The sequence below is a fragment of the Aethalodelphis obliquidens genome, unplaced genomic scaffold, assembly GCF_003676395.1.
Source record: "Aethalodelphis obliquidens isolate GAN/ISIS:26980383/991018 unplaced genomic scaffold, ASM367639v1 scaffold2, whole genome shotgun sequence".
NCBI lineage: Eukaryota > Metazoa > Chordata > Mammalia > Artiodactyla > Delphinidae > Aethalodelphis > Aethalodelphis obliquidens.
In genome coordinates this window covers 34,159,793-34,178,007 of record NW_020837946.1, presented here as the reverse complement: position 1 = coordinate 34,178,007, position 18,215 = coordinate 34,159,793, and the positions used below count along the sequence as shown (strand labels likewise).

The following is an 18,215-nucleotide window of genomic DNA, read 5'->3' as shown; positions in this document are numbered from 1 at the left end:
AAACACTTTCTTAAAAAATCAAAACGAGGGCTTCCCTGGTGGCGCAGTGGTTGAGAGTCCGCCTGCCGATGCAGGGGACATGGGTTCGTGCCCCGGTCCGGGAAGATCCCACATGCCACAGAGCGGCTAGGCCCGTGAGTCATGGCCGCTGAGCCTGCGCGTCTGGAGTCTGGCTCCGCGACGGGAGAGGTCACAACAGTGAGAGGCCCACGTACCACAAAAAAAAAAAAAAAAAAAAAAAAAAAATCAAAACGAACAAGTTTTTAGATAAATATTTAAAACACTGAAAATCACTTAAATTAAGACTCGTATGTTTTAGGAAAAATTTATAAACTAATAAGTTATCTTTTTACTAACTACAATGAATTAGAAGGTTTTTTAAAATGTTGACTACGTTATAGAAAGGGATAAGAAAAAGCAAGTACAATTAATCAAAAATGTTTTTCAAATTCTTTACAAAAAACATCAGCACAGCTCTTAAAATAAAAAAGAAAACCAAACATTATTTTTTGAAAGAAACACAAATATTTTTAAATGTAATATATACTGCATCAGAATCCTTATCTGATATAGGGCCCAGAATATATATTTTGAAAAAGTTTTCCAAGTAATCCTGATGACCACCCTTCAGTTAAAAAAAAAAAAGTATCACATCCAGGTTAAATTTCTTATTTTAAATTCCTGTATGATCTCTCCTACAACCACAAATTTGGCACACCAAAGCACTTTAGTTTCTACCAATACCATTTTTTAAATGACTGCAAGTTAATTAACTTTAGATAGAAGAACATAGTGGTGTTAATAATAATTATAACCAAAACACTAACATATTTCCCCAATTTTAATGATACTACTTTTAAGACAGTAATTTATTAACAAATTTAAGTAGGAAGTAAGACACAATCCTTTATTAAAATGAAACAAAATGTTTAAAGGATAAGAGCATAAGCATATCCATATAATCACATATGACTTTTAAAAATTATCCTTGGGCTTCCCTGGTGGCACAGTGGTTAAGAATCCGCCTGCCAATGCTGGGGACACGGGTTCTATCCCTGGTCCAGAAAGATCCCACATGCTATGGAGCAACTAAGCCCATGCACCACAACTACTGAGCCTGCATGCCACAACTACTGAGCCCACATGCCACAACTACTGTAGCCTGTGCGCCTAGAGCCCGTGCTCCGCAACGAGAAGCCAGTGCAATGAGAAGTCCGAGCATGGCAACGGAGAGTAGTCCCCGCTCCCCGTAACTAGAGAAAGCCCATGCGCAGCAACAAAGACCCAAGGCAGCCATAAGTAAATAAAAAAACTAAACAAGACCAAAAACCCTTACTTTAAAAAAATAAATAAAATAAAATCTATGGTTGAAAAATGTAACGTGGTCCCTTTCTTACAGCTCATACTTCTCCCCCACCACAGCTTCCTATGTTCTGGCCATATTCTCATTTCAGTTCCTCTAGAGCTTCATGCACACCTTCACCCTAGGGATTCTGTGTGGACTGTTCCAGCCTGGAATGCTGTCCTACAATCGCTATTTAAATAACTGGCTCCTTCCAATCCTGTTAATCTCAGCAGGCCTTTCTTGACCACTTTATCTAAATAGGAGCCCTTTCTCCCTTCTCCAGTATTTTCCATTCCAACAAATATGGTTCATTTCCTTCCTAGGGCTTTGGATTTTATACCTTGTATATTAAACCTTATTGTCTATCTTTCCCATCAGGTCACAAATTCCATGAGAACAGGGTCCTTTTCTGTTCTGCTAGCATTTGAGGGCTCACTATGGACTCAATGCTAACAAGTATATTATGGTATCTAGACATATGATAGGTACTTAATGTATATTCATTGAATCAATGAACCACATAGCTTATATGACCTTGGACAAATCGCTTAAACCCTTTGGGCTTCAGGTCACTACAATGATAAATTACTTTCTAAATCTAAAATCCTATAAATATATTTTAGTACCTTCATTTGGAAAACAGAACAGTACTAGTTACAGAGAAATTTTTTAAATATATGTTTTCTAACTAGAATCAGCATCTTTTAGTATTTAGAGGTAGCTACAAACACAGTTATAAACATACTGCAAGCCCTCTTTTTATTTAAACAGACAACATGGAATTCTGAAAATCATTTCTTCTACTGTGTTACACCCATCCCATCATCTGATGTATAAAAGCTATATTTATTTATTTTATTTATTTATTTTAACATCTTTATTGGAGTATAATTGTTTTACAATGGTGTGTTAGTTTCTGCTTTAAAACAAAGTGAATCAGCTATACATATACATATATTCCCATATCTCCTCCAGCTTGCGTCTCCCTCCCACCCTCCCTATCCCATCCCTCTAGGTGGTCATAAGCACCGAGCTGATCTCCCTATGCTATGCAGCTGCTTCCCACTAGCTATCTATTTTACATTTGTTAGTATATGTAAGTCCATGCCACTCTCTCACTTCGCCCCAGCTTACCCTTCCCTGTCCCTATGTCCTCAAGTCCATTCTCTATGTCTGTGTCTTTATTCCTGCCCTGCCCCTAGGTTCTTCAGAACCATTTTTTTTTTTTTAGATTCCATTTATATGTGTTAGCATACAGTATTTGTTTCTTTTTCTGACTTACTTCACTCTGTATGACAGTCTCTAGGTCCATCCACCTCACTACAAATAACTCAATTTCGTTTCTTTTTATGGCTGAGTAATATTCCATTGTATATATGTGCCACATCTTCTTTATCCATTCATCTGTTGATGGACACTTAGGTTGCTTCCATGTCCTGGCTATTGTAAATAGAGCTGCAATGAACATTGTGGTACATGACTCTTTTTGAATTTTGGTTTTCTCAGGGTATATGCCCAGTAGTGGGATTGCTGGGTCATATGGTAGTTCTATTTTTAGTTTAAAACCTATATTTAAAAGCAAAAGTCAAGCTGATATTCTAGCATGCAGATCAGTTCGGGCCCATATTGCCTCACTTCCAGAGTATGAAGCAAAATAAAGAGGATATCACAGAAAATGATTATCTTTTTGGTGACCATGGTAATGGCAACCTTTATTAGCAAGCCCTGAATAAAACATAATGAAAAAAATAATAAATTGCTGGAACATGATCTGAAAGAGGTCAATAACTACTTGCCAGGAAGCAAACTCACAGTACTTGCACAAGTACAGTAAGTTCTCCATTAACAACACTGGTAGAAATTGTGTCTTAGCTGATAGTCAGCATATATATTCTTTTTTAGGAATTGTCAATTTAGAGAGAAAAAGGATATAACAGGCAGTACGGCCTAATGGTTAAAGAAGACAGGCTCTTGCTCTAGACTGCCTGAGTTTGAATTCTACCTCCTTGACCTACAAGTTGTGTTTCCTTGGGAAAGTTACTTACCTAACCTGTGGCCTCAAATCCCTCATTTATAAAATGGGGATAATATAAGTACCTATGTCAAAGTTTTTTTTTTTAAAGATTAAATAAATTAACACATCAGTGAGCAAAATTATAACTGCTCTCAAGGGTTTCTAATGGACCAAAATTATTGTATAAACAAACCTATACAATGATCAGGGCAACATATGACAGTAAAAAAATGGCTATGCTACTGAAAATTTTCAAACTAGGCCAAAAACTATCTAGATATTTCAAGGTATAAATCAAAAACAAAGCACTTAACATGTGCTATTACTGTACTGTAAATACCAAATTCCCTAAGGAAAAAACTAGAGCTGCACTGTCCAGTTAGTTTTAATTAATTTAAAAAAAATAAAATTTAAAAATCAATTCCTGGGAATTCCCTGGTGGGCCAGTGGTTAAGACTGCGTTTCCACTGCAGGGGGCCTGGGTTCAATCCCTGGTTGGGGAACTAAGATCCCATAAGCCGTGTGGCACAGCCAAAAAACTGAAAAAAAAAAAACTAACATTGTATTAAAAAAAAAAATCAATTCCTTAGTTGCACTAGCCACATTTCAAGCACTTAGTAGCTACATGTGGCTAGTGTCTCCCATATTGGACAGCACAGATGTAGAACACAGACATTATCAAAGAAATTCTATGATCAGCACTGATCTAGATGTAGCTAGATAATACAATTATGCTGAATAAACTCAGTAATTCAAGAGCTGTAATATTTAGGTAACAAGTTAAAAGACACAACTATTAAAAAGGAAACATTTTCAAAAGTAAAATTCAAAGGCAATAATTAAGATGTGACTATTCTCCTAGGTAAAACTGCTTAATATATAGAAGCTACCCACCAAAAATTACCAAAAATTCTAACATGTCTGACTATGGGAACTTCATTCTTTACCCTTTAAAAAGTTAAATTCTATAATTTTACCTCCGTTCTAAGATCAGTGTTCCAATGGAGGAGGTGGCACAGGAATGCGGCAGAGTTCAAGTGTGGAATTCATTTGTTGAGACTTAAATGTTTTCCAACTCTATAAAAAATGAAAACAAAAAACTGTGAAATAGTGAGAGAGAATATCCTCAAGAATGTAATATAAAGGAGAAAGAACAATTTTGAAAAGGCATTTATAATATAGTTTATCTAATTTTAAAAATAATTGGGATTATTTTTAAGTTTTCTATAATAACTAGGCTATACTTATGTACCATTATCAAACCTATTTTAGAAGACATTAGATTTGGAAAAAAGAAGTCTGAGTTTTAGTTTCAAATCTACCATTAAATATCTGTAAAGACTTCGAGTAAGTTAAATTTTCTGGAGCCTCACCTGAAAAATCTACAAAGATAAGTACCTCCCAGCCCAAAATTCTATGAGTCCAACTTTTGAAACATATTACAGTGATCACACACACACATACACACACGCAACGATCATTAAAATTTTAATATGCACTATAAAACCAAGCTTAAATAAGTATCAATGGCTACATTATAATTTTGGTTAAGTTTCACAGACTGAAAATTTTATCATTTTGAGAAAGAACATAGAAAATGCTGTTACTTGAACTTTTGGCACAAAAAATATTAAAAATCATTTTCAAATTGATAAAAGTATACTTTTCTCATAAAGTAATAACTATTTTCATGTAGTTGTTGACCACATTATACTCTACTTCTTTGATTCAAAACTTATCACAACTTTAAAAGCTAAAACACCAAAAGAAAATTAGCATTTTAAAATATGTCCATTAACAAAACTTTTTTTTTTTTTTCTGCGGTACGCGGGCCTCTCACTGTTGTGGCCTCTCCCGTTGCGGAGCAACAGGCTCTGGACGCACAGGCTCAGCGTCCACAGCTCACGGGCCCAGCCACTCCGCGGCATGTGGGATCTTCCCGGACCGGGGCACGAACCCGTGTCCCCTGCATCGGCAGGCGGACTCTCAACCACTGTGCCACCAGGGAAGCCCACAAAACATTTTTTAATACAAAGAATACTGCAATAATATTCTCTTGGAGTTAAACAACATTATCATTGTAAAGTCTCCAATGTTTTCCAAACTGAAGATGTGTCAGGACCTCCTACTCCAACCATCTCGTATGTACTGGGCTATCGCATGGGATTTTTATTTCATGAGAAGTTCTGCAGTGGGGAAAAAACTTGAAAAGGACTAGCAAGTTTTCTCTGTTAGTCTCTGGAAAGATACACAAGAAATTGGTAACACTCTGGGAAGGGGCAGCTGGTGCCAAGGAGACTGTCTTTTTGTACCTTGGGAATTTGGAACCACCAAGACAATCACCAGATTTTGAAGCAGTGCAGGCAGGCAGACTTGAGAGCTATGCTGGGAAGACTGTCTCTGACAGTCTTTCAAGGCTAAGGATACAGATACTAGGCTGTCAATTGAGGAAAAAGCCAAAACAAAACAAGGAAACCCAACAGGGCAAATAACAGGAAAACTGAGCCATTCAGAGTATGTTCTTTAACCACAACCAAAGTAACCTAGAGATCATTAACAACAATTAATAAATAAAAACCTAAAAAACCCCCAACTACCTGGAAATTTTAAATTATACTTCTAAATAATCTATGGGTCAAAGAAGATATTAAAACCAAAATTAGGGACTTCCCTGGCAGCCCAGTGGTTAAGACTCCACACTCCCAATGCAGGGGGCACAGATTTGATCCCTGGTCGGGAAACTAAGATCCCACATGCTGCACAGCACAGCCAAAAAAACCAAAAAAACCACCAAAATTAGTAAAAATGCCGAACTCAGTGCTAAGAAAGATATATTAAAGCTTGTGGGATGTAGCTGTAGCCTTATTTCATATGTAGAGAGTTCTTACTTTGCATGTATTAAGCAAAGACATAGTTCCTATATGCATTTAGGAGTTTCAGTTAACCTGGTACCTTGCAAAGCTAAGATTGCCTATATTAGCAGAGAGGCTGAAAAAAAAAATCAGTGGTTTTATCTATTGACAGATATCTATCTCTAGAGGTCAGAGAGGATAGCAAATGAGTGAAACAGAAAACAAGCACACAATAGAGGGAAAAAATCAACAAAGTCAAAAGTTGGTTTTTTGAAAAAAAAAAAAAGTTGGTTCTTTGGAACTTCCCTGGTGGTCCAATGGTTAAGAATCCTCCTTCCAATGCAGTAGATGTGGGTTCGATCCCTGGTGAAGGAACTAAGATCCCACAGGCCACAGGGCAACTAAGCCTGTGCGCTCTAGAGCCTGAGCACCACAACCAGAGAGAAGCCTGTGCGCACCGCAACAGAAGATCCTGCATGCCGCAATAAAGACCCCGCATGCCACAACTAAGACCTGATGCAGCCAAATAAATTATAAAATATTTTTTAAAAAGTTGGTTCTTTGAAAAGATTAATAAAATTGACAAACCCCTAGTAATACTTATTAGAGAAAACACAAATTACTATGAAATTTTTAGACATCAAAAAGACAAGAAGTTATGATAAACTTTATGCCAATAAATGTGACACTTGGCATGAAATGAACACATTTCTTGAAAAATACAAATAACCAACACCGAAAGATACAGAATATCCATACAGCATCATGGATATTAAAGAAATGTAATCTATCATTAAAAATCTTTCCATAAAGAAAATCTCAAGTGCAGATGGTTTCACCAGTGGATTTTTCCAAACAGTTAAGGAGGAAACAACACCAAGGTTGTACAGGTGTCACAGTCAATGATAAAATATTGAAAACTTACTTTCTGAGGTTGAAAACAAGAAAGAGGGACTTCACTAGAGGTCCAGTGGTTAAGACTCCACGCTTCCACTGCAGGGGGCGCTGGTTTGATCCCTGGTCAGGGAACTAATATCCCACATGTCGCAGAGTGACGCCAAAAAAAAAAAAAAAAAGAAGAAAGAGATAACCATTATCACCACTTCTATTCAATACTGTGCTGGAGGGCCTAGCTACTATAGCAAGTCAAGAAAAAGATATAAGAATAATAACCAGAAAAGAAAAAAGGTCATTATTTAGAGATGATATTATTAATAGACAATATAAATATGTACCAAGAAAATTCAGAAGATTCTACAGAATAATTATTAGAATTAATAAGTGAATTTATCTAGGTTTCTGGATAAAAGGCTAATATATAAAAATCAATTATATTTCTGTAAACTAGTGTTTTTTAAAAACACAACTTCAGGCTTCCCTGGTGCAGCGGTTAACAATTTGCCTGCCAATGCAGGGGACACGGGTTCCAGCCCTGGTCTGGGAAGATCCCATATGCCGTGGAGCAACTGAGCCCATGCACCACAACTACTGACTGTGCTCTAGAGCCCACGTGCCACAACTACTGAAGCCCACGCGCCTAGAGCCCGTACTCTGCAACAAGAGAAGCCACCACAATGAGAAGCCCGCGCACCACAACGAAGAGCGGCCACCACTCGCCGCAACCAGAGAAAAGACCACGCACAGCAGCGAAGACCCAACACAGCCGAAAACAATAAGTAAATAAAATAAAATAATCAAATAAATAAAGAAAATAAAAACACAACTTCCAACAGCATTTTTTTTAAAAAAGAAAGACATCTAACAAAAGATGTGCAAGACCACTACACTGAAAACAAGAAAACATTTTTGAGAGAATTTAAGGGTCTAAATAAATTGAAGGACATACCATGTTCACAGGTTGAAGACTCATAGTAAAAAATGTCAATTCTCCCCCAATTGATTTCTGGTTTCAAAGCTATCATAATCAAAATCCCACTCTTCTCCTTTTAAAGAGAAATTGACAAGCTGATTCTGAAATCCCTAGGGAACTACAAGGAGCCAAGAATAGTCAAAGCAACCTTGAAAAACAAAAAAAATTGGAGGACTATACTGTAAAATATTAAGATCTGTTATAAAGCCATAGTAATTAGCTGTACAAGTATAGTAACTAAAACTTATCAATGAAAAAATAGAGCCTAGAAAGTCACACACAAATAAGACTACTTTATTTATGACAAAGGCAAATTGCAGTGCAGTTGGGAAAAGACATTCTTTTAAACAAAAGACGCTGGGTCAACTGGATATCCCTATAGAAAATAATGAGTGTATCACGATCTCTAACTTTACACATCAACAAAAGTAAATTCCAAATAGAATGCAGGTCTAAATGTGAAAGTAAACAAACAAAAAACCATAACAAAACATCTTTATGTCCTTGAAGCAGGCAAATATTTTTTAAGCAAACACAAAAAGCACTAACCATAACCATAACAACAACAACGATAAATTGGACTGTATCAAACCTGTCATCAAAAGAAACTGAGAGTGAAAAGGCAAGCCAAAGACCAGAAGAAATCAACAATACCTATGCCCGATACCTAGAGAGAGATGTGACTGCTTGGTGGGGGGGTAGGGCAGGAAAACTGTAAGATCCATAACTTCTCCAGGACAGGGAGGACGTCTCAGATGTATCTGTATTCCCAGTTCCTGGGACAGGGCTTAGCACAGTTAGCACTTAGTTCATGACTATTGAGTGAAGGGCCTAACAGCAACAAGCAGTCAGTCAGCGGCAGACTCAGCTGAGGAGACAGGCAGCAAGTATGGTAAAGACTACTAGTTCCCATCCGATAGAGAGCCACACCTCCACTCGCAATGATCTAGTCTATACAATCAGCTAAAGCCATTTCTGACCCTCACTTATAGCTAAGTATGGCCAAATGACTAAGTTCTGGTCAATGAGATCAGAGGAAATACCGTGTAGGGAATTCTAGAAAGGCTTCTTTCCTTCTTTTTTTTTTTGTCATTCACATGTGGCTTGCAGGATCTTAATTCCCCAACCAGGGATTGAACTCGGGCTCACGGCAGTGAAAGCATGGAGTCCTAACCATTGGACTTCCAGGGAAGTCCCTAGAAAGTTTTCTTAAAAGATGGAAGGTATGCCCCTTTTGTCCTCTGCCTTTCTTCCTCCTTCCTTCTGCCTAGATCATGGATGGATATCCAGCAACCATTCTGTGATCTTCAGAATAGAAACCACATACTTAGGATGGCAAAGGAAAGAGAGAAAGAGAATGGGTCCTTGACAAGTCTATGGAGTTGCCGTACCAGTCTTAGAATATTTCTGAATTTGTTTTTACAAGACAAATAAATGAACTATTATCTTATTTAAGCAACGGTTATTTCTTATCTCTGTTTCTAGCAGCCAAACACTATTCCCACCTGATAAGGTAAGAAAGAGACTGCAGGAACAAATTTATGGTCTAAGATGCCAACAAGCCATCTCAGTTATGCTTCAATTTAATGCTAAGAATAAAGTGTTTAGGATATTCCACTGTAATTGGGGTGGTGGGGAGTGTAGGAAGCAAGACTGACCGAAGAATCTACTCTGTGAGGGTGCACCACCATTACAGTTCAGACAGAGGGGTGTTTATAATAGTTCAGTACACTGTCAAGGTTTCATAATGCAGTACTATAATTTCTTGCCAACAGTTGGGAGTTATGTTCTAGAAAAGTAATGTGGCTTACTGTGACTGGCCAAAACCAAATTATATGAAAATGAGAGGTTAGGAAAAATAAACAGTTTAATGGAAGATGTTAAATCAGCTGTTTAAAACCTGTTCAAATAAAAACCCAGTGAACTTTCTACAGATTAACCTCCTTCAAGTTTTCAGGAAACACTACTGTAGCACAACAGTTAGATAAAGCTGATTCTCCCACATATTATGCACATCATTCTACTTCATGAAGATTTTGAACCTGTCCTTCTTGGCTTGCTATCTAATGTCTTTGGTACTTGTGTTTTTACTTTTGTTAGATCTCAGCAAACATTTTCAAATTCTTATAGTGACTGTGTCACTTTTTGGACTGTTGTTCATCCTTACATTAAGAAAACAGAAAATAATCTGATCTCTCTGTGGACTATTGTTATAGACTGAATTTTTGTGTCTCCCCCAAATATACTGAAATGCTAACCCCCAGTGTGATGGTATTAGGAGGTGGGACCTTTGGGAGGTAATTAGGTCATGAGGGTAGTGCTCTCATGAATGGGATTAGTGTCCTTATAAAAGAGATCCCCAGAGAGCTCTCTCACATGTTATAACACAATGAGAATGTAGCCATCTCGGAAATAGGAAGTGGGTCCCTAGTTGACACAAAATTTTCTGGCACCTTGATCTTGGACTTCTCAAGTTCAAGAACTGTGAGAAATAGAAGTTTGTTGTTTAAACCACCCAGTCTATGGTACTTTATTATAGCAGCCTAAATTGTCTGCGACAAAGGTCCTTTTCCATTTTTCCACTCCCTTGAATTTGGGCTAGCTTGGTGAGTTGCTTTGATCATCAGAATATGGTGGAAGGGCTGTTATACAATTTCAAAGCCTAATCCTCAAAGAGGCCTTGCAGCCTTACAGCTTCCACCTTCACCTTTATAGAATGCTACCCTGAGAATGCCATGTAAGGATGCCAGACTAGCCCACCAGATGAGAAGTCACACTGAGAAGAACTGAAGCACCTTAATGGACAGCCAGCACCATGTGCAAACATGTGGGTGGAGACATCTTGGACCTTCTAACTCAGTCAACCCTCCAGGTGGATTCAGCTACATGAGACAGCCAAGTGAAACCAATAAAGGAACAATTTAGCCAACCTACAGAATCATGAAAAATAACAATAAATCTTTTTGCCCTGAGTCATTTAATTTTGCAGTAGTGTTTCAGGCAGCAATATCAAATAAACTTTAAGATAACACTTAAAATAACAGCTTCTTGAAGGTGAGAACAATCGCTCTAGATTTTTCTGTTTTTATCTTTAATTCATATGTTATAGCACCCTGGAAGCTATGCCAACTCCAATGCTGCTTTCCACTATGATTGAAAAAAAAGAAATTAATGTATGAAAATACAATGGGGAGCCATTAAAAAATTTTGTATGAAGTAATATGTAATAGGCACTTTAGAAAGAGAACTCTGGTTACACTGTAGAGTGGACCACAGGGAGGAAAGACCTGTGAGGGCAGAGTGACCAATATGAATACTGCTGGAATAGTCCTAGGGAGAGGCTTAGTAAGAGGTTAGAAGGCTAGACTATCATTACTACTGCTGCTGCTGCTACTATTACTTGCATTATATATTTATTTTATTTGTTTTAATAGAATTTCACCTTGGTGACTTTTTAAAAAATTTTTATTTTTATTGAAGTATAATTGATTTACAAAGTTGTGTTAGTTTCAGGTATACAGCAAAGTTATTCAGTTTATGTGTGTGTATATATACATATATATATTCTTTTTCAGATTTTTTCCATTATATGTTATTACAAGATATTGAGTATAGTTCCCTATGCTATACAGTAGGTTCTTGTTGGTTATCTATTTTATATATAGTAGAGGTATTATGTATTTATGATGAACCAAGCAAGTACTATAACTAGAACCTCATATGTATTTGCTCATTTAATCCTTAATACAACCCTTTTTAAAAACTTTTTATTTCGAAATAATTACAGACTCATAAGAAGTTCCCAGACTACATGCCAGGAGGTCCCATGTATCCTTTGCCCAGTTTCCCCCAATCGTTAACATCTTGCATAACTATAGTAAAATATCAAGATCAGGAAACTGACATTGGTATAGTGCACAAAGGGTTACTCAGATATCACCAGTTTTACAAGCACTCATTTGTCTGTGCATGTGTGTGTAGTTTTATACAATTTTATAACAGATGTAGATAATGTGTAACTACCATCACAATTAAGATATAGAACTGTTCTATCACCGAGAGGCTCCCTTGTAGCCACCCACTCCCTTCTCCCCGATCCTTAACTCCTGGCAAACACTACTCTGCTCTTCATCTCTATAATTTTGATATTTCAAGAGCGCTATATAGAGGAAATCATACAGTATGTAACCTTTTGAGAGTGGTTTTTTCACTTCAGATCCATCTTAGTTGTTACATGTATCAACAGCTCATTCTTTTTATTGATGCATAGTATAAACGTGCCAGTTTGTTTAACCATTCACCTGTTGAAGAACATTTGGGTTGTTTCCAGTTTTTGACTATTAGGAATAAAACTGCTATGAACATTCAGGTACAGGTTTTTGTGTGAATGTAAGTTTCAATTTCTCTGGAATAAATGCTCAATAGTGCAAATGCTGGACTGTACAACTCTGTTTTTAAAGAAACTGAAGCTATAAATGGCGGAGCTGGGATTCTAATCTAGATATTTGCCTCTAGGTCCTAACTCTTCACACAATTTCCAGTGGTTGTAGAAATTGAGAGAAGTAAATACAAAGGTAGAGTCAACAGAATACAGCATCGCTCAGATGAGGGGTATATGAATAAAGTGTCAAAGATAACACCATGTTCCAGCTTCAGCACATTAGACAGATGACAAAATACGAATTCACTTTTATATATATACTGTATTTGAGGTATCTGTAGGTCATCCTCAACTAGCAGGCAATTAGATTTATAGAATAGGAACCAGAGATTAAGAAAAAGCTCTGGATTAAAGATTGATTTGAGTAAATAACATCAGACGGACAGGGTACAGAATGACAAAGAGATTTGACAACAGAACCATGAAGAACAGAAACATTCATTTCCTCTAGTTTTTTACCACAAACAATAAAACAGCAGGTACTGTGACAGACTGCAAATTCATATTAACTTTAGATATTATAGCACATCATGTCTACCATATGAGTTTTACAATCATAGTATAAAGTATAAAGGGAGTAATATATGCTCCCCTCCCCACTCCCTTTTTCATTTAAAAAGAAAGAACTACAAAAGGAATACCTGCTGATTAAAAAGCCTTAATACTACTCCGTATGATACTATAGTGATTATATGTCATTATACGTTTGTCCAAACCCATACAATGTACAACACCAAAACTGAACCCTAATGCAGACTAGGAACTTTGGGTGATAATGTGTCAACGTAGGCTCATCAATTGTGACAAATGTACTATTCTGTGGGAGATATTAATAATGGGGGGGTCTATGCATATGTGAGAGGGTTTATGGGAAATCTCTGTCCTTTCTACTCAATTTTGCTGTGAACCTAAAACCGCTCTAAAACGTCCAGTAAACAAACAAACAAAAACAATTAAGCCTCAGTATAAAAGAATATGTAAAAAGCATAAGTTTCACTCCCCGCTCAGCATCCAACTCCCTCCACCCATTTTTCAAAAAAATACATGGGGAAAGGAATTTAAGGAGGTAAACTGACAAATCTTAGTAGCTAAATAAGAAGCAAGCAATATCAAGAGTCAAGGGATAGGGACATCACGGGTGGCACTGTGGTTAAGAATCTGCCTGCCAATGAAGGGGACACGGGTTCAAGCCCTGGTCCAGGAAGACCCCACATGCCATGGAGCAACTAAGCCCGTGCGCCACAACTACTGAGCCTGCACTCTAGAGCCTGCAAGCCACAAGTAATGAGCCCGCGAGCCACAACTACTGAGCCTGTGTGCCACAACTACTGAAGCCAGTGCGCCTAGAGCCCATGCTCCACAACGAGAAGCCACTGCAATGAGAAGCCCGCGCACCGCAATGAAGAGTAGCCCCCACTTGCCACAACTAGAGAAAACCCATGCAAATAAATAAATAAGGGCTTCTCTGGTGGTGCAGTGGTTGAGAGTCCGCCTGCCAATGCAGGGGACACGGGTTTGTGCCCCGGTCCGGGAAGATCCCACATGCCGCGGAGCGGCTGGGCCTGTGAGCCATGGCCGCTGAGCCTGCGTGTCCGGAGCCTGTGCTCTGCAACGGGAGAGGCCACAACAGTGAGAGGCCCGCGTACCGCAAAAAGTAAGTAAGTAAATAAATAAATAAATAAAATTGAAGGAAAAAAAAAGAGTCAACGGATAATGTCAATTATACCTCAATGAAAAGAAGCCAAGGATTCCTAATGACAAAAGTGATAGATAAGTTTGATTCTAACCTTTTTTGAAGTTCAGTTTTTGGAATAGAACAAAATAACTATTATGTAATCCATGCTTTGCCATTTAACAATTTAAGTGCCACTTACCATATATATATATATATTTTTTTTGCGGAACACGGGCCTCTCACTGTTGTGGCCTCTCCCATTGCAGAGCACAGGCTCTGGACGCGCAGGCTCAGCGGCCATGGCTCACGGGCCCAGCCGCTCCGCGGCACTTGGGATCCTCCCGGACCGGGGCATGGACCCGTGTCCCCTGCAGCAGCAGGCGGACTCCCAACCACCGCGCCACCAGGGAAGCCCCCACTTACCATATTTTATGACCACATTTTTGGCAGCTGTATTTCAAACTTAGAAAGAACTATAATCCCATAAGTAATCAAAGTCACACCCTTAATATATTACATAATTGAGTTTTTTACTCCTTTCTCCAAAATTAAAGTCTACTCATTTACTTTTTCTCGTACTTGTCTCCATGGCAGACAAATACCCAAACAGAAAGTCTAGGATTCATAAGAATGAACCATGAATTTCTAAACAAGACCTGTGTCAAAGTCAACACATTCACAATTTCAAGTTTTAATATATATTATTTGTTTACAAAAAGATAAATGTATACCTTCATCATATCATAGCAATACTGCAAAAAAACCCCTTTTATCAAGAAAACTTCCAATTCTTATTTTCCAATTCTAGTTTAATTTAGTACTAGATAGCTTTCAGAGACATCGAGAGAACAGGTACAAGTAAATATCTGTGCAAAGCACAGGTCTGAATTATGAAAGAAATTAGCTTGGTGTATGTAAAGCAGCTAAGTGCCAAGTAAAAAGTAATCCCAACCAAAACATTCAGCACAATTTTTATTTCTGGCAACTTTAGCTCCTGGTTAGAAAATCCATCAGCTCAGCTATGACATTAAATGGTGAAAATTTATTGAGCTATAATATATTGATAGATTTAGAAGCCCTTTTTCTCAAGCTAAAACTACTGTTCTGGTTCATACCACAGTGTGAGAGCCTTGAATTAGATCAATGATTCTCAAGTAGAAGCCCATTATAAACCATATCATCCAGGGAATTTTTTTTTCCTTCAAAATATATCTGCCTCCCTTCATATTCCCCCTACCACTAAGATTCCGCAGGGAAGTGGAGATGATATAACAGATATGCATGTGTGCCTTTTTTTTTTAACTCCTAGATTATTCTGATATACGTGGAACTCTCTCAGAGTTACTCACTTTTATGGAGAATGCCTGAATTAGGTCCAATTCTATTTTTTAACATTGTATCAACAGCAGGCAAAAGGAGCAGAGCTACATAGTGATAAGAGCACAGCAGAAAGCTCTGCAGGTAAGGGGCTGTACTAATAGCAGCCATAATCTTTCTGTGCCAGCTTCCTCCAGAATCCATTATATATTTTAGACAATGACAAATGTTCAGTTCATCATCCTGAGAAAAGCACACTGTCTACCAGTCAGATAAAAATGTAAAAAGAAGCTATTTGGGACATCAAAAAAACCAAGCCACAGAAAAAGAAAGACGAAAATTCCTCTATTCTTTAAAAGAACATAACAAAGCATTAAAAGAAAAATAATAAAGTATTATTTTGTGCAGCTGTTAATTTGTTTGGAGACTTTCTGCCCATGTTTTATCATTTTAGTTTTTCATTATGTAGCATTGATTTTTCTATTACAAAATTCAGTCAAGCTGAAAATCTTAACCATTCTAGAACCTAATAAACTACAATTAGATGACAAAACTGTATTAAAAAACAATCAAACAATCCTAAATCCATATCGCACGTCAAGATAGCTTAAGAGTTGGATTAAAAAACAAGCTTTCAAAGCCCATTTTAGGGCAAACAATTATACTTCTTTACAGTCATTGTTTCAAATTCCTTATAAACAATACTGAAATGTATCAGAAAAGAGAATTTCTAATGATGTATAAATAATCAGCCAATTATTATTATATTCTAATTTGGACTAGCATTCCTTAAATCACTTGGTAATTTCCTACTCAATGTTCAACTTTATTGCATTCTACAAGGACACCTACTGGCCATTCAAAATCAGCCATTAGTTCTCTAAGACAACTCTAGTAGGCTGGTTACATAATAAGAAGAAACACATACATACACACACAGAGACACATATACCCTACATGAAAGCAGAGATTTGTTCACAGGTACTCACACTACAGAACTGCACCTAAAACAGAAGCAGAACTGTTCTTTCGACTGAGAGTATTATTCTTGCCAAAAGATAAAACGACCAAGAATGAAACACCAAGTATCAAAATTTTTATCTGAAACACTGATAAATATCTTAGTATGCTAAACATTTCAGAACAAACTCTAATGATCCAGCTCTCTTTACCAAATGACATATAGAAAAAAATTTTTTTTTCAATTTAGTTTCTGGGATACACTAATATAAATTATCAATAATAGAAAAAAAATCACATTTTAGAAAGTTTTTCTGACATGCAGTATTAAAATAAGCTCAGGAAAATGATACATTTGTTAATAAACACTACATGAGTCTTTATCTTCTAAGCTAAAGGCAACATTTCAATCAGCTCACATTTTAGAAATTTATAACACTTCCTTTAAAACTGCTTTCCAGTGAGCTATAAAATCAAGTTTTTAATGTAGTCTGTCATTCCATAATACACACTGAATGGAATTCCTATTTTAATTCTGTATTTCATTGTGCAAATAATGAATTATAAAAACTTAGAAAAAACATGATAATCTACAATTAATTATGTCTGTAAATACATTTTACCTCTACCGGAGAGGTTCAAAGAACATACTTTTTAAATCTAAGAAATAAATAATTCAAACTGGTTTCTCAGACTCATAGAGCAAATTTCTTAAAAAGACGACTCTCCCCCCACCAAAACCAGACCACCACCTAATTTTCACAGTCTCTAACATCCACAATATTTAGGGGGTAAAAAAATCTACCAACTAATTTTCTAGTCATTTTCCAACTTGCACTTACCTCCTACTACAGATTTTTGAGGGTCTCCACTTCCCTGAAGATTAAAAGAAAAAAAAAAAGATTTGTAGTCAGCCTTGACCATCAAAACAAATAAATTCACGAACTACAAAACGTGAACCTGGCCACGCTCATCTCAGACTAACACATCTCTCAACCCAAGTCCATATTTGGGATAAGCTCTTCGTGACTACTCTATCCTTCATGCTTCTTCGCCCACAGAGCCGGCCGGGGTACAAAACAGTCAAACAAACGAAAAAACTATCCTCACACATCAAGAGGTTGCAAGACCTCCGCTTCCAGGAGGGGCAACCTGATTGTTTGGGTAAATAACGGCCAAGGATTACATAATATACAGCTACGAAGACTTTCAACGATCTGGCCGCCAATAAATATCTTTCTTCTCCGCTTCCTCCGTTCCCACCCTGAGAAACGGCCCTAAGAAGCAAGCCCTAGGATTTCTCTCAGGTGCCTGCAATGCCGCGCGTCCTCTTTTCTCCCGGAGCTCCGTGCAAGGAATTCTTCCAGCCCTCACGACGCCGTCTTGCTCCGGCCTCTCTCCCGTCTCCGCCGGCGCCACCGCAGCCCCCCACGCCTGAGGCCCCTACGTCGCCCCGCAGGGCTCAGCCTCCACCCGCCTCGGCTGTCTTCTCCTCACGACCCTCCCAAGCTGCTAACTGGTCTCCTAGAGGTTCCGAAACCACCAACACCCAACACTCTGGCTACCGCCTTCCCAGACCACCCTCGTCAGATCCCCTCTATAGTTCCTGTAGCCGGAGAAGAAGAAAATCCCTCCTATCTGGCACTTCACGTCCCCCAGAGACAGCGCCGCTGCCTACCTGTCACCCCTCTGCCTCTGGCTTCTTACCGCCACCGCCTCCCGCAGCAGCCTGCCAACTGCA

The 18,215-nt window shown here is 37.9% G+C and overlaps 1 protein-coding gene across 4 annotated transcripts in view; it reads right to left on the bottom strand.

The window, feature by feature from the left end:
* The window catches only part of HYCC2 (hyccin PI4KA lipid kinase complex subunit 2), a 73,054-nt gene extending 54,924 nt beyond the window's left edge, over positions 1-18,130 (bottom strand). The window contains exons 1-3 of one of the 4 annotated variants that reach the window (XM_027124442.1): positions 17,317-18,130; positions 7,137-7,240; positions 4,337-4,436 (exon numbers count right to left, since the gene is read on the bottom strand). The gene's annotated coding sequence lies outside the window, so the exon portion shown is untranslated. The remainder of the gene's footprint in view (positions 1-4,336; positions 4,437-7,136; positions 7,241-17,316) is intronic. The other 3 variants (XM_027124426.1, XM_027124450.1, XM_027124435.1) reach the window with 3 other exon arrangements.
* Positions 18,131-18,215: the final 85 nt, after the last annotated feature.